The following is a 23908-nucleotide window of genomic DNA, read 5'->3' as shown; positions in this document are numbered from 1 at the left end:
CTGACCCCACTATGACGTTTCACTGTCATGTCATATGCCTGCAAACCTAGGCTCCACCATAATAACTTGGCATTTTGCTGGCTGGCATGATGTAGCCATGTTAAGAGATTGTGGTCTGTAACCACAGCACATTTCTCTCCATACAGATAGGCCTGAAGTTTCTGTAGTGCCCACACCATATCTAGACATTTTTTTCTACAGCTGCCTAACATTACTCCATGGGTTGAAGTCTATGGCTGAGATATACAACTGGGTGCTCTTCTCCCTCTCAGGAAATGTGGCTGAGTACAGCCCCCACCCCATGGTTTGAAGCACCCACTTGCACAACAAATTATTTTCTGTAATCTGGACTGGCTAACACAGGGGGCCCTCCCAAAACCCTTTCATCTTTTGGAAAGTCTGGGATCCACATTACATTATCTGGCCTGTTTTTCCTCACCAAGTCTGTGAAAGGAGCAGCTATTGTACTATAATTGGGAATGAACTTTCTATAGTACACTGCTGTCCCCAAGAATGCCCTCAGCTGCAACTTTGCTCAGATTTCTCAAACCTGGATAGGGGATAACCACTGAGACATTGCTACCCCTTTCACTAAGGTGTCAGTCCAAGCCTCACTGAGAAGATCAATCACTAGATCTTGCTTCGTCTCCTCTTGCCATCCACTGCATATACTCAGTACCAGGGCTTCCCCATCATGATAAGGCTTCATCATGTTAACATGGTACAATTTCTGCCCCTGACTCCTGACTAGCAGGTTTACCATGTAATTAATATCACTGACCTTCCTTACCACTTTGAAGGGTCCCTTCCAAGCTACCTGCAATTTATTGCGTCTGATAGGAATGAGCACCATAACCTGCTGCCCCACAGCATACTCGAGCATTCCTGCCATACTAGACCTTTTTCTGCTGTTGGGCTCCTGCCAAGTTCTCCTGGGCCAAGCCCATGAGCTCCTAAGCCTGGTCCTGAATTTTAGGACATATGCTACAACAGAATCCTTCTTGGATTCACACTCACCCTCCCACTCATCACAAATCAAATCCAAAGGTTCCCTCACCCTATGCCCATACATAAACTCAAAGGCTGAAAATCCTATGGATTCCTGGGGTACCTCTCTGTATGCAAACAGCCGATGGGGTAAATATTTGCTCACTCTCTCATAAACTGGTCTGCAAATGCCTGTAGCATGATCTTTACTGTAGAGTTTAACCTCTCCATAAGACCATTAGTCTGTGGGTGGTAGGGGATGGTCTTTAGGTGCTTCATCCCACAGCACTTTAACAGACAAGCCAGCAGGGAGACATGAAATCAGTACCTCTATCAGTCAGTATTTCTCTTGCGAAACCTCTCCTTCTGAAAATCTCTAACAAAGCACTTGCCACCTTCTCTGCTTCAATAGAGGACAGAGCCACCACCTCATGGTATCTAGTAGCATAGTCTACTACCACCAGGATATACTTATTTCCTGTGGAATTTGGTGTACTAACAGGCCCCACAATATCCATAGCTACCCTCTGAAATGGCTCTTCAATTACAGGCAAAGACATCAACGGAGCTTTGACCATGCCTCCTGCCTTGCCTACCTTTTATAACTGCTCACAGGCCTGCAGTACCCTGTTACATCCCTTGCAATCCCAGGCTAATAAAAGTTCTGCATAATACATATTTTGGTACACTTTATGCCCATATGACCCACAAAAGTAATGTCATAGGCTATGGCTAGATGTGCCAGATGGTAGGTTCTGGGCACTACCAAGTGCTGTATTACCTCACTCTCTAGCCCTTCCTGTGAGGTCCACTATCTATACATTAACCCTTTGTTCCAGTATACACACTCCCCTTTTCCTTGAGACTCAGGTACCTCCTTAGCTACCTCCCTTAAGCCTCATAAGGCAGGGTCCAAAAGGTGAGCCTATCTTAACTCTACCTTTGTGACCCTTCTCAACTTCCTTTACACAGGAAGCCAGGTATCCTCTGTCAGTGGTGTCTCATTGTCAGCCTGGATACTACCACTCACCTCTGTCCTTGCAGTCACCCTGTCCACTGGAACATCAGTATCAGATTCCCAATAAGCAGAATTGTTTAATAATGAAGCCATCCTTCCTACGTAATCAGCATTGTCAAACACAACCAAACCTCCCCCTTTATCTGGTTTACAAATTAGAATGTCCTGGGATTTAATGTACACATGTATACCTCAGGATGTGGGCATTGAATGGGTGAATCTGTTATTATGGAAACATGGTGCCCCGTATAGTGAGGTGGCGCTAGTTACTGAACTATTGGAAATTATTTTATACAACAACTTTTTCATGTTTGGTGATAACTTTTACCTTCAAAAAGTTGGTGTATCTACGGGCTCCCCATGCGGGGTGAGCATAGCAAACTCTGTGATGGCTTATTGGGAATCTTAATACGTATTCAAGGATGCAAGTATTAATGACTTGATTATTTATTACACACGATATTTGGACGACATATTTATCTTGTTGAATGGTGATGTCAACATTAGTAACCACGTTGTCCAAAAGTTTAATGAATCAACTCAATTTTTACAATTTACCGTTACCTTTAACGAAGAGACTATAGCGTATTTAGATACCTTGATATCTAAGAACAGGGTTTTAGGTGGATATGTTGCCAATATTTAAAGGAAGAGCACTTATTCCAACTCATTTTTGCACTTCTCAAGTTGCCACCCCCACCATCAAAAGTGTTCTGTGGTTAAAGGGCAACTAGTGAGATCCGCATGGATAGTAAGTAAGGATCAGGACTTTGTAGAAGAATGTGACTTACTTAAGTCCATGTTTCTACACAGAGGGCACCCAGTAGGACTACTTGACAATTTAATAAAGGAAGTCCAAAATAAGAGGTTTAATGGGACATATAAACCCTTATTACAAGTTAAACCATGCAATGATGTAACTTCAAGCCTTGTTTCAGACTCTAATGACATCATGGCACATATTTCGGTACACAATACACAAACTGAAGTGAATTTTGTTACCACATTCAATTTGCATAGCTACGCTTGTTTGGATATTATTAAGAAAAATGGGGGTATTTTTAGAACAAATTCTTCCATCTTTGTTAAGATGGGCGATATACCACGAGTAATATTTAGAAGAGGAAGGAATTTGAAGGACCTACTAGAATAACAGTGACGGACTATACCAAGGGTCCCAGGAATGTTTAAATGTCAAAGCTGTAATTACTGTAAATTTGTGGAAAACATACACTCGGTAACAGTGGGTGGGTTCCACATTAGATTAAAATCTAGGTTCAATTGCAACCCAAAGATGGTTGTTTATTTAGCAACTTGCCAACATTGTCCTGCATTTTACGTAGGTAAAACGGAGCATAGGCTCCATGAAAGGATCTACGAACATCAGTACGCTATTAATAAAAATAAACAGGACAATGCTTTGGCTAAACATATTCAGTTTTATATGAACCATAGATTTAAATTTTCTGTTATTGATCAGGTAAATACAGATGTAAGAGGGGGTCCGGCACCCTTACGGTTGGAAGAGTTAGAATTAGCCTGGCAGATTAAACTAAATGTTTCCAATCACCTTGGGCTGAATGAAATATGCTCAATAAGTAGCATTCTTAAATTAAAGAGCCTTAGGCGTTGACCCTATGGTAGAAAAATGATGTGTTTTATCTTATTTTATTTTATTTTGTATTGTATATTATGTAACAGATTTCATGATGCTGCCATTATTTATGTAGCATTGTATTTTTGTATTTTAGTATTTCATTTCAGCATTCTATTATGCTACTAGTGGTTAGGTAGGGCTGGTGTCTTTAAGAGAATAGTTAATTAATTAACACATTAATTATATCTTTGTATGAGCTGTGATTGGCTTAACAGTGATTGACTGTCTGTATTTATATGCTTGTAAACAATTAATATGGTTTCTGAAGAAGTTTGCGTATTTCAGCAAACAAAAAGCGCTTCAATAAATGTTTTTTTAACCTGGGTTATTTTCTGCTTAATCTTGCTACAGTGCCTATTTTCCTGGTTGGTGTCTCAGGTATAACAGTTTATTTTTCAAAATTAGCTGGACTGAGATTATCCTCTTCCCTTCTAGAATTATTTGTTACAACACATACATTTAATCAGTTATAATAGTACTGTCTGACATACATATATTTCTTTTCTGTCAAGCAGGACCCACTGTTAATGCATTTTTAATATGCAACTTTGCAAATACATTTTTAACACAAGAATCTGTACAAATCAGTGTGATCGTCAAATGTCATAAAATTCTTTACAAAACTCCAGCTAGCTATACTGGCATATGTTACACATGCACTGCTGTACTTTCATTGGCACAGATGGCACTACCACATATCATCACAAATATATTGAAATACAAAGCCAAAAACACATACAATATAGTGTAAATGGTCAACTTAAATGGAAACTACATTTATAATGGCAAACACACTGATAACACAGATGAGATAAATAATCTATTTCCAATAAGAAGAATGCTTGGAAGCTAGAAAGTACACTTACGCTTACATGCTAGAAACAATGTTCTGCATTGTTTGGTGCAACATGTTACCATTGAAATTGGACATCATGTATCTGGAATTACAGACAGCAGAGTAACTGAACAAATGCTCTTTTATATGGAAGACAATATATTCTTGTAGTATGTCATGACTACAGTAGTAGGTAGCAGAGAATGGATCCTGAGTATTAGTAATGAGAAGTTGTAAAAGCTGCAGGAGAATGTAATATGAAATAAGTGTAGGGAAATCAGAGGTGGAGGACAGGAACAGGGATATGGGAAAGGAGAGCAAAAATTGTTAGGGTAGTTCTATAGAGGACTTTACATATTTACATAGCTGGTGTCATCACTTTATGGGAAGAAAGATTACTAGATGCTGCTATGTGGAGTATATTTTATAAGATTGTCCTCAGTCTAGACTACAAGTGAAAGTGTAACATTTTTAAATAGTCATATTTTGCATCTAAAAATCATGTAATCAGTAGATTGTCCTATTTCTTATGGAAGGCTTCTTCATTTGGCAGCAACCGTTTTACTAAAATATCTTTCTCAAAGTGTGAAATTGAATGGTTTCTTCACTACTTCTAAATGATGTTACTGTCCTGGTTTCATGAAGATTGTTATCAATGTTTTACTTTAGAGTTTAGTGTCCAGGGAGGGACCATAGTGTTCGTGGAGGATTTTGAATGAAAGTGATAATGAATAAAAAGATGGTGGATCTCACTGCAGTGGGCAAACAGATGATTTTTGGATTGAGATGTAGAATCTATTATCAAAAGAACTGTCAGCACTTACGATAAACTGTCTCTAGTCCACTTATGTATTATGATATTCCATCACATGAAAGCAATATGGTCATGGTTTTTCACTTGCAAATGAATTAAAATTTTGTATTGATTAAAAAAGGAAATAGGAGGTTTCAAAGTGTTGTGTAAAACAAATGAGATATCTCATTGATGTTTTCAGAAGTAAACAGAGTTCTGTTTTTATATAAGAAATTCAGAAGTTTAAAAGACCGTGTAGGCAGGGAAATATGACAAGAACATTTTTCTCATTGCCCACATTGTAAATAAGAACATATACATGTTTTGCCAATCTGTCACTAGAAAATGCAGTTGATATTTGTAATGAAAATGAATATCATAAACCTTGTTTATCTAGCTATTTATGTAGCTTGCACAATGTTCTAAGCTGACTACTGTAGCAGAAAATTAAAATTAAAATCAAGAAAAGGAGATAGTTTATCTGACATACATAGAAAGCAATGTATTCTACAAATGTGTAAGACAGTGGTCAGTAACATGAGAGTCACAGAACTGGTCAGAATAGCTGAAAAAAGGAAGACATAGAAAGAAAGCTTAAATCTACACAATTTAATTGAATAACTGGTTAAGTTCATAAGTAGTTACTAGACTTGCACTCTAAGAGAACCAAGTGGAACCTAGTCTGAATTTTCAGTTGCCCGCAAGCTTTGCCTGGTTTAGTAACTTGCTCAAGGTCAAACTGCAGGCAAATGAGGGGTAGGGGAATCAAACCCTAGACCACAAGAACTACAGCTCACAGCCCTAATCCCCTGCACCAAACTGCCAGACTGTTAAGTAATGTGTGGCATAATGTTGGCCTCGAACCCCTGACAGCCCACCTAAACATTCTCTAGATCAGAGAATTATCTGATCACACCACAAAGCAAAGTGTTGATAAAGAGCCTGGTATTAATGAATCAGTATTCCTGGAGCCCATTTTGCAGAGCAAGGCTTTAAGGAGGTAATTATATTTCTTAACGATGACAACTGTTTAGGTATATAAACACTGTGGACATGAATTTGGCTTTACACATTTAAAAATACTAATTTTAGTGGAAGCTTCTGTACTTTATGCATTATTTATGTAATTCTAAGAAATTACTGGATGTTTTATACATCTGCGGCTTATGACCTCAAGCCTGTTGTTTGTTAGATGTTTGCAGAAACTCCCCGAAGACCCAATGGTAAAACACCATCAGCTTGTAGAGTGTACTGTCAACAATTATGAAATGCTTCCAAACAATGAGATACTGGAATAAAATAATGGCTCTTGTCTTGCCTGTCTGTTTTGAACCAATCTAAGTGCTGCTGACTCCCCAAAGGAAGGCCTCTTGGATACTGGCAGATTCTAAAGAAACAGTACAGATTACATACATTTTACATCAGATTTAAGGTAAGGTAAATTGGGGTTCAAAAATATATTTTGTGTCAGTTTGTAAATCTCACATTTTAAATTTGTAATTTTGAATGGTGGTATCCCACAATCCTACTGGTAACTGGAGGGACTGTGCTATTAAGTATATCTATACTTATAAATTGTTCAGATTTTGGCCAGGCATAACTTTTAAAGAAACATTGTTCAGATTTCCGATTTCTGTAGGTTGGAGGTATGGCCACCCCTTTACCATTTAACATTCAAAGGCTTTCTTTTCCTTGCCATCTCATGAATCAGGTAGGTCACTGGATGGCAGGGAGAAGAATAACTGCAAACCAATTATTTAGTTGAACTTTAGCCTTCCCCGGAGGGCATCTCTGCTATGGCTGCTTTGAATATGGATGCCATAGGACATTTTTTTTATTTATTTTAAAGTAAAGAAATGATGTATTTCATTAGTTTTAAAAAAAGTAAACATTTCATCCATGATACCCCTACTGAAAGCAGCTGCAGCTGTGGTGCCCCATAATCTTCATGCCAGGAGGTGTAGGCTTTGGTTGCTCATCCAAATTACTTCTGTTATAATCCACCAGTGGATGCATTGCACAACATTCTCTAAGACTATGGAATAGGCTTACCCTTGCTATCAGGTGAAGCCAAACAATTTCTTTTAACAATAATCTTATAATGATGTACATAATGTCAGCATGGGGTTACTGCAGTCAAGCTTCTTGAACATCAGTTGGTCATAAGTTTGACAATGAAACCTATGAACATGTGACCCTATCAGACCCTGTCATGTCAGGATCCATGCAAGAAAAATATGGGTAGCTGCAATAAACCATCATGTTTCCGGGATGTGGATGTAAAACAGAATGCTTAGAAAAAAAGTATGCAGGCATTTGGGCACATTCTGTATTTTATATAAACTATAATTACATCAGAACCAAGAAATGACATGCACAGACCCTAATCACAGAATCACCCTGCTGCTTCATCAGCTCTTGTTTTCCTTTAAAACATTATTACACCACCGAAACAGAACTATTGTATTCTCTGTAATTGTATGGCTTTTTTTTTGCATTTTGACATTTTTTGTATCTTTTGTATCTTTTATCTTTTCTGTAATACATTGACTTACTGTTGTCGGGAATCCGTCCTGTCAGCGAAGTTATCTCATTGATGTGGTCTTTGTTTACCTGAGCTTTCGTCCATCTGACATCTGACATGGACCCGTATTTCACATCATATATAAATATATATTTTATATATTTTATATATATATATATATATACAGAGAGAGAGAGGGAGAGAAAAAATGATGCATTCTAACATGAGAACAGGTTAGCAGCTACAAAACACAATTCACTTATGGTTCTAAAGAGCTGTTAGGCACAGACAGAAAGAATACTAACAGAGTCTTGCCTCTACAAAATATTATTTCTAGTGGTAAAGAACTTCTTGATACTGGACTGCTAATTCTAAGCACACTGTTTAATTATATATGAATGCCATGATTCACCCGGAAGCATGGAGAATACATGGCAGCCGCACCCCTATCTGTAATCAGTAAGAAGAGGATCGGTAACACATAACAGGGCAACACCTCTAAAATAAGTATGACTGACCTGCCTGGCAACTAGCAGCCACAGCTGCAAAAGCCTTTTGATGATAGTTAGCCAGGAAAAGCAGTCAACATGGGTGCCTATCATTTGATTGACAGCACTATTATCGAGTGCTGAAATGAGCAAAACAACGGCGTAGTTTTATTTTTTCTCCACTGTTTTGTGACCTTGGAGTAAGTATATTTAAGTTTGGGGGGTATGGAGAGGGCAAGAGTGTTTGTCCCCTGAAAAAAAAAAAGTTACCTCTCATGTTCAAAAAAAGTTCTTTGTTTTGTTCTTCTATTGTCCAGCACTTGGTAACAGTGTTATTGATCAATCAGCATGTATCCGTCAACATACATACCAAACTAGCCCCATCAGATAGACATACTTTCAACATAGAGGGCATAACCAATGGAGGTGCTGTTTCAGCCCTTTTAAGGTGAGTATTCATACACTTTGGAGGGTTAGAATCAGCCAAATAGACTTTTCTGCACCCAGTCCTGACTCTAAACACTTCCAGTAGGTACAAATGACACAGCATCACAAGATCAACGTGTTTCGCTAGTTTATGTGGTCTGTTAGAAATGTTCTCAATATTTTATAAATAGTTCAATGAAGGGAAGATTTGAAAGTTTGTTCTACATGGCATGAAGGAGAAGATTTGGCAACTATAAATAGTGTGCATTTGAAAATGTTAATTGGAACTTGTGTTAGGGGCAACAGACAAATTACTTAACATACTGTGTAATGTCACCTTGCTATTCAGAATTCAGAAGTTCCACAAAACTTTATCATTATGTAAAGATCCATGTGCCAGTCCCACCCTAACTCAGCTTTACTGTAGTATACAATATTAAGGCCTTCGTAAACTGGCTGAGAAACACAGTATAACTGCAGCTCAGCCACTTAATAAAATACTAAACAATGGCTGAATGCTCCACTGTTGGACTAAGAACTATTAAGGCAAACTCAATGTTTTTTAAGGAAGCAAGCTTTCTTCAGGTTCTCCCAAATGTAATAAGCTTTGTCTCCAAACTTCCAAACTTATTTATTAAAACCCTGAATGGAAAGATGGAATTATAGGTGTTCCCCATTCTATAATGCTGTGTGATCTCTGAGTAGTTATTTACAATACGTCCAGGACAAATGGGTATTTCAGGGGGTGCAGAGGGCAAAAATACTAAGTGACTAAATTTCTGACTTTTGGTATCTGCAATTGTTTTGTAAATTCATTATCATACCTCTCAACTGTCTAGATTTTCGCAGAATGTCTAGATCTTTGCCTCATGTTTTTGGTCCGTTCCTCATTAAATTTCTGGATTTCTGGAAAATCACTGAGGATTGAAGACACTAAATTATGACATGCATTTGAGTTTCAGACTTCATATACTTCAGAAAATGCATGCTAATACAAGTCCTATTATTTGAGTGACTTTTGAAGTTTATAAATGCAGTTTATAAAATCTGTTCCTATTCTTATGCCTTTGTTTCTCTTTCTTTTAGTCTTTGTTCAGATTGTTTGCTTTAAGAAGTTGAGTGGTTTGATTATACTGGTTAATGCAATGCAAAGATTAGTGCAGATTTAACTGCACGTTGGCTTCATTTAGATGTGGATGTGAAGTGTGGTATAGGAAAGTTCACTTAGAGCCAGGGCTATGCCATCTGGTACCCTGGGCATTCCCCAGATTTCTGCTCCTCTTCCCCCTAAAGTAGAGGACTGGATACAAAGAAGAAAAGAGTTCTTATTCAAAGTTTAAAAAACCTCCAAGAACTGTTGCAAAGATCTTATGCAAGTACCTTACTGCAGTTACTAATGCACTGTGCTACTGAATGCATTCATTAAAAAAAATTTGATATCTCCCAGGACTTTTTAATTGAATGTCAGCACTTCACTTGTACCCCATCAGCAATTGTTGATTGAGTCCTCTAACAGCTTGTGCATAAGGAAGCAATCCATTTCACTCCACCCTAGTTACAGCTCTAATGCAGTCATGTAACCCTAATGCAATGTGGTTGCACATGGTCACACAACAGTTTCACAGCAGATATACATACCACAGATCTAGACATATGCAGATTGACTGAACATGCAATTTCCTTCATTAAAGAAATGACACACATTGAGTAATACAGCAGTATGTCATAGGGAGATGCAGATTGTTGGTCTAGCATAACAATAGCTTGTCCATTATAACAACTGCAAGAATAAGCTAGGCAAGTCAGTAAATAATTGAATGGTGTCTGTGTCAGGGTTAAGACTATGAATTGTACTATGGTTATATACACAGGCATTATGTCAAAGTTAGAATTACATTTAACTTGGGTGGCAGTGGTCCTTGAATGGGCTGCCATGGGACAGCATTCACGTGTGTTGACAGACAGTTCAGTGATAGTTCAGTGACATTTAGATATGCTTCTAGGATATCTCTGTTGCCCTGTTTTTAAACTAAGAAAGCTCAGTTACTCAGCAGTTCCAGTCCTTCTAGCAGAGCATTACCTTGTCCCAAGGCAGCCTGTATATCAACCATAGCCAATATCCACAGAAGATCTATTTTAGAATTTGTGCTTGAGAAAGCAGGGACATTTTGATAACTCTAAATCATTATGAGTATAGGACTTCAATGGCGTAGCTTGAGTAATTTACCCAATGAGCTATTCAGGTATGAATGACAGATCCTGACTAATGCTGGCAGTCCAAGGGGCAATCACCATGGGAATCCTGTTCTCTGTATGCAGCACTAAACTACAGACATGCAACAAAATTGTATGAAAAGAAAAGGTCTGTAAACTTGTCTAGCAGTTAGCACAAAAGATTAAGGCTATCAGCTGTTAACAGGCTGTTTCCTATTACCTAGATTTGGCTTCCCCAGGCCTCCATTTGTCTGCTGTGACTTTAAGCAAGCCACTTAACCACTGCTCCCGAGCTGAGTATAAGAAATGTCCATGCGAATCAGTGCTCTACCTCATTTAACTAATACAAATAAATAAATAAAAACAAAACACTGGGAAATGGCTGTGGTGTTTCTATGAATAAAAGTTATCTCTAATTGTCAAACACATTTCAGTAAATTGTGTGTAACACTGAATCTCTTAGTATAAATAAGCAGTTGATGAGGATAACTGGTCAGGTGAAGGTCTGCCAGACTCTCTCCAGAATCACTAGCCACAATAGTGGCATTTTAAGTGGTTTAGACTCTATGGCTAACTTACTACTGGCTATGAAATTTCTGCTATACTCACCTACATTGATTTGCAATGTAGCTTGTGAGTAGGTTCTTTATTGTTTGTGTGGGACTGGAGTGATATACTATTTACATTCATACTTAAATCCCAGCCCACTCACTATACAATAGGTATCTAAAACAATTTTATCACTTTATGGGTCATTTGTTGACTCAGAGTATAGCTGGAAGTAAAAGGTTCTGAAGGATTTGTTATCTTTCTTGGAGAGACCAACCTGTGTTTACCTTTCAAAATAAGGCAATTTCTTCAGGCTAACTTCCATTTTATAGATTCATAGGGTCATAGGTGTATACTAGGCTAACAACCTCTAGGGCCCTTATAAACCTAGCCATGCAACAGAAATTGTACCCACAAATTTGATTTATATATGGGGTGATTTACTAACTGCCTCTGTCTATCAGAGACATAGGGGTCAGACCAGGGGTGAATTACTGATTACCTAACCATTGGTTCCAGTTGTGCTTAAATAGGGATAGGAAGGAACTCTGCTTCACATGGATGGGGAGCCTGCTCCAGAGAATAGGAATTCTCTAATAAATATATGTGCATCTCCAACATATCTTATTTATGTCATAGGCAAAATGTAGGTATCTTAATCTAGTAGTTTTGATGCTGTTTGTTTTGTGGATGTGCAACAGGTTCATCAAAAAGAGTCCAGTGATGCCTTGTAGGCAAGGCAAAGATCACCTCTCAAAAGTCTGTATGACACTGAGTAAAGAGAAAAGGCTTTGAAGTGATCAGCATAGGACACTGTGTTTACTCCTTGTATTCTTTTTAGTAAGAAACCTCTGTGGACATTCCATTTGCTGCATGTGTCTGGTCAGGTACATACTGAAGGGGACATTATACACTATTATTGGTATGATGAGGGCAGAGTGTGGTGATATGATGATCTCTTTGAACCTAGGTGCCACGCCCTTGCTTATAAGTTGAGTAACATAGAAGGATTTTCTTACTACCTTGGATACATGTTGGTCGAAGGCTAGGTTACTATCTACATGAGTTCTCAGATCCCTGACTAGTGAATCAACATTTAAGGGTGTTTTAATGATGATGTATTTACCTGGGGTGGCAGACCTTCCAAAAGGTGCTATAATGTATTTCTTAGTACTGTGTTTAAGCCATGGCTTTGGTACCAAGTATCTGTATTAGACCTTCCTGAAGACTGATCTCATCTTGGGCATGATTCAATGGATGATCCCAGTTTTCAGTCACCTGCAAACTTGGTTAACCAGAAGTCCTTGACATTGGCTTTGGCATCCAAGAAGTAGATGTCAAGGAGGAGTGGGTCTAGCACAGAGCACTTGGGGACTCCTCTGCTGACTGTCCTCTTTGTGGAGGTGATCTCAATAATTCTAACCTCCTGGGTCCTATCAGTGAGCCAGCTAGCTGTCTAGCATGTAATAAAGGGGTTTATACCTATTTTCATAGGTTTGTTGACAATGCCTAAGTGTGGTATTGTACCACATGCCTTAGCCAGATCTAGGTAGAGAGGATGTATCATTTCCCTCATCTATTGCATTTGTGACCTTTAAAAAGAAGTCCACTAAATTCAGTAGAATGATCTTCCTTTGAAAAAAGCCAAACTGGGATGGATCCAGTGTCTGGAGGTCTCCTGTGTGCTTGTTGATAATTTCCATGATAATGTTTCCATTCTTTTGCAAATAAGATTAGTCAGACCAATGGGTCTGTAGTTTCCAGGATCTGGTAAAGGTCCTCCCTTATGAAGGGAGATGATCATTACAATCCTCTATTCATGTGGCACAAAGCCTGTTTTAAGACTATAGTTAAATAATGACTCCAAGTGTCCTGATAAGTTGTATTTTAGACTATTCAGGAGGCATCATGGAATGCTATCAGGGCCCACTGAGGTCATGCTCTAGGCTTTAGCAAGTGTAGCCAGTATTTTCTCCCTAGTTATAGTTGGAGGGATTATGTTTGAGGGTATTTTTAGGGGGGGTGGTTGGGTGTGAGTGGGGGGGGGATAACTGAATTTGCCCTCTAATAGTTTTGCTATATCACCAGGTTTGGTGAATGTGGCACCATTAACCACCACTTCAGCACATTGCTGTGTGCTGTCCATGACATTTCTGACATTGCTGTAGAAGACTTTATGGTTATCTTTTACCAGGGAGGCTATCTTAACCTCAAAGTTGACTTTGCTTGACCTAATTATGCCTCTTACCTGCTTATTTGCTGCTAAATGCTAGGAGCTTAAACCAAAAACTGTGCACCCTGGAAGCACTTCTGTCACTGGAAGATGTAGATGGTTCAAGGCCTCAGATAGTACCCCAGCCTTGCAAGGCTATAACATCTTCCACACCTTGAGACTACAAAACCAATGTGAGAGAACCAAAGGAGGCAGTGTTTCTATCTATATTAGAGAAAAATTCACCTCCCGTCTAGTTAGACTGGACAATTCCATGGAGTTACTCCAAGTTCAGGTTACTGTGGGTAAGACCTCTATTCAGGTAATAGCCAGTTATAAATCCTCCTCCATGGGTGGTGATGTAAATGCAGCATACTTGACCAAACTGGTGACAATCCAAATATTACAGAGCATTAAGGTTATGGGGGATTTCAATTATCTCACCATCAACTGGAAAACCTACTCTAGCCCTAACTTGCAAATGCCCTGGAACAAATTGTTCATACCCCAACAAGAGGAACAAACACACTAGATCTGGTCCTCACTAACATGTCAAACAGATGCACTGCTGCAACTGTCGGACCCTTATAAGTTAAATCTGACCAAAAGTCAGTCACCTTCTAGCTGGCACTAACACCAGTATTTACAAAGGGTGAAATCAGAATAAAAACCTTCACCAAGGCAAACTATACCCTCCTAGGTGAAGGTATAAATGCATTCCAAGCCCCACACCCAGCCAGAAGTGGTAACTACACTGAAGCTTACACCAAAGCCCTGTACAATCACTTGCATAAGGGTAGATTCTCTGCTGTATCAGAAAGCATCAAAGCCAGAGTCCCAAATAAAAACAAATTACCATGGTGGACATCCAACATCCACAAACTTTGCAATAAATGCAAAAAGTTGCTGTCAAAGCAAACAAAGGTGAGGCCCCAACAATGGAAAAGCACCCTCCTCAGCCTCAACAGGCAAATAAGACAAGTTTTCAAATCCTCCAAGGGCTTCATTGAGAAAAACTTAGCAAACACAGCAAAGGATTACCATAAGGCCTTTTACAGCTACGTACGTAGCCTAAATGGTAGGAATCAAGCATGTGACCAATGGTATTACACACACTGACCCCACAGAGATAGCAAACCTGCTAGTGGATAGATTTGGTGAAAATTTTACTTCCTTATCCCCTCCAAAGTTATCACAATCCTTCACCCAAACCCTCCCACCTACCCTACATATCTGAAGAACAGGTCATCAAAGCTTTCTCTGAGGCAAAACCACACCCTCTATGAGACCAAATGGCATCCCAGGCAGTCTTCTAAACAGGTTAAAACATGAACTAACATCACAATTAAGTAGTCTTTTCAAACCTAGCCTAACCACTGGCTTTGTTCCTGCGGAATGGAGAACAGCAACAGTTATTCCACTCCATTAAGGTGGCCTAGCAACAAACCTAGAGAATTATAGACCCATAAGCATGACCAGCTGCATCTGTAAGGCCACACAACTTATCATTATGGACCTCATAAATAAAGACATAGGTGACCTCCAAGCCCTGGTGCCAACCCAGTTTGGATTTATCAAAGGCAGATCCTGCCTGTTAAATCTGGTGGATTTCTTCAAAAATGTGACCAGAGACATTGTCGAGGGCAAATCTGTGCACACAGAATACCTCGACTTGGCAAAGGCTTTTGACACAATCCCACACTCAAGCATTACCAATAAACTTAGCAAACTGAATGTAAACCCATTTGTTGTAAGATCGGTTGTCAACTGGCTCACAAACCAGAAGCACACTATCAAAGTGGCTGACTCCACATCAACCAGCAGACTTGTCACCAGCAGGGTGCCAAAGGGGTCAGTGCTAGGCTTCCTACTGTTTGGTATATACTTCTCAGATGTTCAGGTCAAAACTAAAGGGTTGCGGCTAACCACGTTTGTGGACTACTGCAAACTGGGTGGAATTATTGAATCTCCAAATGATGTCAGTATATTTTAAGTGTGTCTTAAGCAAACCAATGATTGCTGTCTTAACCACAGTCTCAAAATGAATGCAAAGAAATGCATTATCATTCTCTTCAGCACAAGCAATATAATATCTATCACACTATCAAATCAGCAACAATACCCTAAGAACCTACGATGTGGTAAGATACCTGAATTTACAAGTTGACTGCAACCTTAACTTCGACCATCATGTATCTACTGTAGTTCATAGCTTCACAGGTTCATAGGTCTGTACTAGGCCAATGACCCTGGAGCCTTTACAAGCCTAGCCCACAGAAGTGCCCTGGCATCATGCTGCCATTAGTTCCCGGTGCCTCTATCAAGTAGAGCCACTGGAGTGATCCCTGGGGTGAACTTTCTATTTCCCATCCACTTATCAAGATTTCTCTTGAACGGGCGGAGCCTTGATGACAAACAGATTGCAGCATCTTTTAGAGCTCCATAAAACAGTATTAGAAAACAGGAAAAAATGAATTTCATTAAATAGAAACAGCAAAACATTATCAAGGAACTTAAGAACTACAACTCTATCAAATGTCAAGAAATTTTATTGAGTTTTTCCTGTCAAAATATATTGGAGAACATCATAACTGTATGGTAATAGCCAGCTTAAAGAATTCTCACACAAAAACGACTCTGAAGAAAGAGATTCAACTGATATCTTCCACATTACATGAACTGTCTTTGAAAATGGATAATTTGGAAAGTCTCAAGGAAAACTGCCAAAAGCAAACAGATGTACTAAAGGAAATACTACAGCAACAACAAAATAAACTACTTGATATGGAGACTTCACTAAATGACATAGATGGGAGGCTTAAGGAAGAAAAAAATCAGACAGAATTCTTGCTACATCAAAATAACTGGCTAATCAATAAAGTGGATGACTTGGAGAATAGGGAGAGGAGAACAAATATAAGAATATTTGGTCTTCTAGAAAAAAAACTGAAGGAGAAGACATCATCACCTTTCTGAACTCCTGGCTTCCTGAAGTGCTTGATTTAAAAGAGGGATTATCAAATGGAATAGAGAGAGCTCACAGAGCCATAGGAAAACCTATCTCCTCTTCATCTAATACACCACCAAGATCAATTGTGGTAAAGTTTCTGTCTTTTTTGGATAAAGAACTTATACTAAAATCAGCCTGGAGGAAAAGCCCCATAATATATAAATGGAGGCAGATTAGATTTGACAATGATTATTCTGCAAAAGTGTTAGAATTAAGGAAAAAAAACATGGCCATTGGTGAAACTCCTCAAGCAAAATAAAATAAAAGTGCAAATGGTCTACCCTGTTAAAATCAGAATTTTCTATTCAAATGACTTGAGAACCTTTAATAACATTGAAGAAGCATCTACTTTTATCAAAAACAATAATATCATCACAATTCCCGAAGAAAAGGACTGGTCTGTATCAACCAATTTGAAAAGATCCCCAGAGAAAACAATTGGACTGATGTAAGGAAAAAGAAACAAAGAACTGATTCTAAAACTATGCAATATTTCAAACCTCTCAAAGATTCAACAAAGACATAGGCTTCTGGATTCTACTTCAAAAAGTATGGATTTTATCTTATTACATTGACTATAATATACTGTGACATTTCTGCTTTTTTTAAGCTTTATATGACATTGCTCATCACAAGTCTGGTGGCTATATCCGACAATAAAAAGTGTTGCTGCAATTACAGTGGTATTTGGAAATAGTTAAATTCTTTCCATAATAAATGAGGAAAAGAAGGTTTAAATGACATCTATCATATCATTTTATCTAGTTATATTTAAATGGTGAACAGGGAGAACAACATCTTCACAAATGTCTTTTTCCTCTTTTTTACTAGTAAAACAACAAAAATACTAGATTGCAGTCTGACAGTAACTGAAAGTTTTAAACATAGCTTCTGTGGGTCAGTGACATCATTACAATTTAATTTTACATTGTATAGAAACATTAGTATCTATACTTTAAAATGTGAAAGAAACAGTTAAGAGTCATTTTAAATGGAACTCCGTTGCCGAGCTTTGACAATTTTTCATTTGAAACAACCTCGTACATCAGTTAGCGTTTCCTTTAAAAAAAAAACTTTAACAAGATCATCTTGCACATTCTTGATTCAAACTACATTAATCAGAACATGTCACTTTGTAGTTACTGCGAGGTCTACATAGACTACTGGAGAGGGGAAAGGAAGAGAGAAGTCAAAATATAGTATTTTTACCTATCAGCATACTGTTGCAATGAAACTTCATCAGTTAGCCCTTTGAGTTACGAACATCAAGAGCCATGAGTTATAGTGCGGTTCTTCTTGTTTACTTGATTACTTAAAAATTTTTTTTATAGGAATTCAAAGCAGACTAGTTTATTTATATTGTAGACAGATGACGAACTACCAGAAGGCTTGTGAAAGCATACAATCGCTTTTACACACTACCTTCTTCTTAACAGTACTTCCCTTGTTTGACATAAAGGATTTAAGATGGTAACTGATCGCAAGGGAAGCTCACAGTAAAATAGACACAAATTAGCACAATAAAGAAGTATAAAACCAAATTTGAGAGATAGTATCCTCACAAGTATATTTTATTTTTATTGGGCATTCATTCATATGGGAATTGTGTTTGGATAAGTCAACTTATATAATACACCCTAAACTCTGTACTAAACACCTTAATCATTTCAAATACATTTTATCTATAGAGAAAGGGGGAAAAAGTGATAACTTAAAAGAATTTACAGAACTGTGGTTGATATAACTTGATTTAATTCCTTTTTGTACTACTGTTTATGTGTTATTACACTTATAAAGACAACATAATATAATGATAGTGTAAAATATTAGTGTATTTGTCATATCGTAATAGTGGAGATTAATAAATATGTATATACAGTGTTCACAGATAAGAGAGAACTGAAGTTAAGCAACATATATTATACTGCTTATGTCCCTTAAGGAAATGGAGCCTAATAAATATATCTTTGACATTAATAATAATTCAAAGGTTTAGTTATTAAAAGAAAGGGGGAAAAATGAGAAAAATGAGAATAGGGTGAGAGATTACACAACATAATATTGTACCTTCAGTATCTTTTTTGAACAGTCTTATTTGACATATGTGAAATAATTTCATATAAAAATCAAATAATTAAAATAATTAAATATAATTATACATAGTTAGATAAAATATAGTTATGATGAACTCTATTATTTAAGGTTTATGCAGTTTGTGTGGATAAATTATGTATATAAATAGAATAATAGTTCAAGAAATAGCTTAAATCACATTAAGAAGAAGTGAATATACATATAAGTAACCCATTTTTTGTTTATGCTTTATCTATTTAAAACTTTCCATGGAAAATACATGGAGAGTTACGCTATTGATTAATTGTACTCATTCTAAGATTGTTAAAGAGTTAAGATGGAAATAAAATTATATTTAATATTTACAAACAAACAAACTTACGCATAGCATAATATAGTATTGCATAGCATGTCAAATTATTCAGAAGAAACTGCCTGAAAAATGTAAAACTGAAATGCATATTTAAAATTCTAAGATACATAGTCAAAATTATATTAGTTACAATGAAGACGATAAATAATCTTGTGGAATTTGAGATGTTCATAACATGAAGGTTTCCAAGAATATATATGCATACATATAAATTTATGTCTTTGTTGTAATTAATCTATAACTATAGTTACACTTTGATTTATGGTCTTGCTATGCATAATTCAATAGAAAAATGAAATAGAAAACAAGATTAACAAAAAGAAGAAAATAACAAAATGCTTGTTCATATTTTGTCTGACTCACTTTATGTCAATTAATATTCCAAACCATTGCGTTATTACATTTTTAATAGTAACAAATGAATAGCTATACTTTGCTTTTGCTTGTTAGGTATTATTTTATATTAAAACTAACAAGTGTTCACACACAATTTGCAAAATATCTGACTTTCAGATAATTTACTAGAACTTGCTATATGTATACATAACATAGCATTTGGTATAATATGAATGGGGTTTCCTTTTATAAATGTTTAGTAGGGCATGAAAAGATTGTTATATACTGGAAAGAAAGTCTAATCTAAATTTAAATTATATTGCTAAAGTAATAGTCATTTCCATACACTGTCTATTTAATTTTAACTGTTTTGTTGTGAAAATTATAACTACTAGTTTTTTTTCTACATTTTCTTTATCTGGTTTTGTCAAATCTCCAACAAAGAAAAAAAAAATGTAAAATGGAGCTCAAAAGGGGATAGTTTTTCTTCTTCTTGCTTGTTAGAAGTTATGGAAGTCAATCTGCTAGATTTCTTTTCATCTAACAGAGTGGACGTGTATTTCACTTCATGTACATTAGAAGGTTTACAAAAATATTTGTTTACTTGTTATTATGCATTTAATTTTGACATTTTTATTTTTTCTCTTTTTTATTGGCCTGAACCAAATTATAATTTGAGTTTTTTGATTAAAATTGATAAATTGACTACAGTGAGCATTATTAACAGAGTAGTTACACATTATATATATTGTATGGCATTGCAAATATATTCTACAAAGCAAACACGATATAAAGTTAATTATTGGGAATGGACTTAACTATTCTATCCTTAAACACTAATGGTTTAAATAATCCAATGAAAAGATCTAATTTATTAAGATACATGAAATTAAATAAAGTACAAGTGGCATTTCTTGAAGAAACTCACTTTAAAACAAATGATACCTATATATGGAATCCTGATGAATACATGATCTTATCTCATTCTTCATATAAGAAAAAGATCAGGGGAACTTTAATTTCATGGAAAAAAATGTCACCATGCCCCAAATCATTTATAAATATGAAGATAAGGAAGGACTTCTGGCTATAGTAATAGTAAAATACAATAACATACTCTGGACATTAGTAACTGTATACTGGTTTCCAGGTATTGGGGTTGGGACAGTTAGAAAACAGATGGATCTAATTACCAGAGTCTATAAAGGAAACTTGATATTGGGAGTTGACTTCAACTGCATATTAGATAAATCAGAGACCACTAGCAAAAGAAACATACGTACAAGTTCTATAGGGAAGATCATTAAAAAATGGGAAGAAAGCTTAAATCTAATCTATACATACAGTTACAAAGAGAACAATTCATTATTATTTTCACACCAAGATCATATATTTGTGACACAAACAAGAATTGATAAAATCTTCATATCTCAAGAACTAAATTCAAAAATAACAAAATTCTCCATAATTCCATGCCTCTTTTCAGATAACAACTCATTAATTCTTAAAATACATACAGATTATAACAAGCTAATCTTTATGTCAAGAATTCCAGCTTACATTACAAAATTAAAACAATTTAAACCTTGGTTAGATTCAGAGTTACAACTCTTTCTAGACATAAATTACACTACTGAGACAAATATAAATAACCTTTGGGACACTTTGAAAGCTTATTTAAATTGAAAAATCATTTTATGGTACAAAAACAAAGTAAAAGAGTGGGAATCAGAATTATACTGCATTCAAAAACAAATCACAGAACTCACTATTAACCCATCTATTTATACACAAAATAATTACAAAAAAGCAATAGAAGACTTAAACAAAAGATATAATGAAATTCTAACTCACAAAACTAATATAGCAATAGAAAAATTAAAACTTAGCTCCTATGTAGTCTCACCCAAACACATGCACTGTTTAGCAGTAAGATTAAGAAAACATTCGCTTGAAAATAATATTACAAATATCATACATGAAGGGAAAACAAAAAACAAAAAAGTTTCAGATATAAATGATATGACAGATGCATTTAAGTATTACTTCACTGATCATTATAATGATATCTCACATCTATCTAATCCATCAAACTTAGACCTGAATTTAGTAAAAGTAAAAGTGATACCAGAAAAGTTAAAATCAGATATTCAAAAACAAATATCCTTAAAAGAAATTACCCAAAAAATTAATGAAAGTAAAAGTAATAAAGCACTGGGAATTGACGGAATAATTAATGAGCTGTACAAGATATTTCCATCCTCAGTAATATCATTATTTCATAGAGCTTTAAATGAAATTCAAACACAAAACACAATATCATTTTCATGGAGGTACTCTCTAATTACACCCATTATAAAAGAAAATAAAAACCTTTTATGTTGTAAATCTTATAGGCCAGTTTCACTAAACAATAACTATAAAATCTTTATGTCAATACTAGTTATGAGTTCCTTCTGTTGTAGAGTTTGTTAATGCCAGGGGTCCACCAGATTGGCTTCATTTTTTGGAGGAAATTGTCTAGGTTCTGTTGGGTATGGCTAGTTCCATGCATTTATATACGTATTCATACAGTGCACTAGTGTATGATTCAGCAGTCAAGCATCTATTTTCCATTTGCATGGGTGCTGTGAAGTTAACCACTTCTGTTTTTAGAGGTCTATATTAGAACATCGACTTTTTAAAACATCGATTGTTCTAATATCGACCCCTATTCAGTGAACGCTGACAATATCGAACATGTAGAACAGCAAATTTTTTTCCAGGGAAAAATTTGCTGTTCTAACACACATACACACAACACAAACACAGTAAACAAACAGCAATCCACACACATACACCTAAAATCCTACATCTAAGCCTACACTAAACTGTACACACACCACTAGCTATTCACTTACCTTAACCCAAACCCTAAGCCTAAGGTCCATCACTATCGCACACTCACCTCACCCGCGCCTTAACCCTAACTCACCTACCCTGCCCTAACCCTCACATCCACACAATCGCACACTTACCTGACCTGCGCCCTAACCCTAACTCACCTACCCCTTGCCCTAATTCTCACGTCGACACAATCGCACACTTACCTGATCCCGACCCGTAACTTTCCACCACAGTGCTGAACATAGCGAAGCCACAGGAACGGCCAACCGAATTCCTTCCCTAGGAAGAAATTCAGTGTTCTGCAGCTTCGCTATTTTCAACGTTTTCTGAATAGGGGTCAATATTAGAACATTCGAAGTTGTGAAACTTCGATGTTCTAACATAGACCCATTTTTAGGACCCCAAAGTCAGCTTTGGAGAAGTTTTTCATGGTGGTTACCTTTGCTGGTGGTGTGGGTGAGATGTGGATTTCCATGGTAATTAGTTTGTGGTCAGATCTAACCAGGGAGGAATTGACTAATGGTGTTGAGCAATGGTTGCCCATGTTAGTAATAACCAGGTCAAGGATGTTGCTTCCTCTAGTGGGGGTTAGAATGAGCTGGTCCAGCCCATTGGAATTAATGAATTCCAGGAAGCGTTGGGCAAGAATATTGGTGCATGAGTATTTTTCCCAGTTGATGGAGGGGTGGTTGAAGTCATCCAGTATGAGAGTGTTGGGTTGGACCCTAATAGTTTCCAGGGTGCTTAGGAACTTGGAATGAGAGTTTTGCGACATGGTTGGGGACCTATAGCAGGCTACTACCTGAATCTCCATCTTACCCACTGTTAGTTGTACCTGAAGTATCTCCGATGCGTTATGCTGGGCTACTAAGCTTTCTACATAGCACACTTGATTAGTTAAGGCATCGCCTCAAGAGCCAAAGAGGTTATGACCCCTCTATACTCGGCACTAATCCAGCCCATAATTGAGTACAATGCCCTATTTGGCATGTAATGTACAAAGCACTGGCAGCAATTGGAGAGACCTCAGAGGTTTCTAACAAAGAAGATCAAGGGATTCCAGCACGTGCCTTCACAGACTGACTAAAGTCACTGTCACTATACTCTGTATGGTATAGACTTCTTAGGGGAGACTTATGCCTGGCTTACAGAGCAATGTCAGACCTAAGCCTATTGCTACATATCAGTAAATCAAATGGGACTACAGCTACCCACTCCAGGAACCTGAATATGGCCTGTGACTTATACAGAGCATGCTGGAGGGACAGATTTGTCTCCCAGCAACTGCCGCTTCTTTGGAATAAGCTACTAATTTCTGTCAAACACAGCACCTCTATGACACTGTTCAAGAGGAACCTGGATGACTAAATGTGGTAGCATAAATTCTTACCGGGGATAGCACCCACAACCCTCCTGAACACGGGCAATCATTACTAAATGCAGTCCTGGGTACTGACTAGCATTTCTATGGTATTATATTGGGATGAAAGGGCTAGGATTGCAATGATGCTCCAGGTTGATAGCCTA

This window comes from Protopterus annectens, chromosome 8.part0, assembly GCF_019279795.1.
Source record: "Protopterus annectens isolate FY-2018-M chromosome 8.part0, PAN1.0, whole genome shotgun sequence".
Taxonomy (NCBI): Eukaryota; Metazoa; Chordata; order Ceratodontiformes; family Protopteridae; genus Protopterus; species Protopterus annectens.
Note: the sequence above shows the minus strand (reverse complement) of the source record.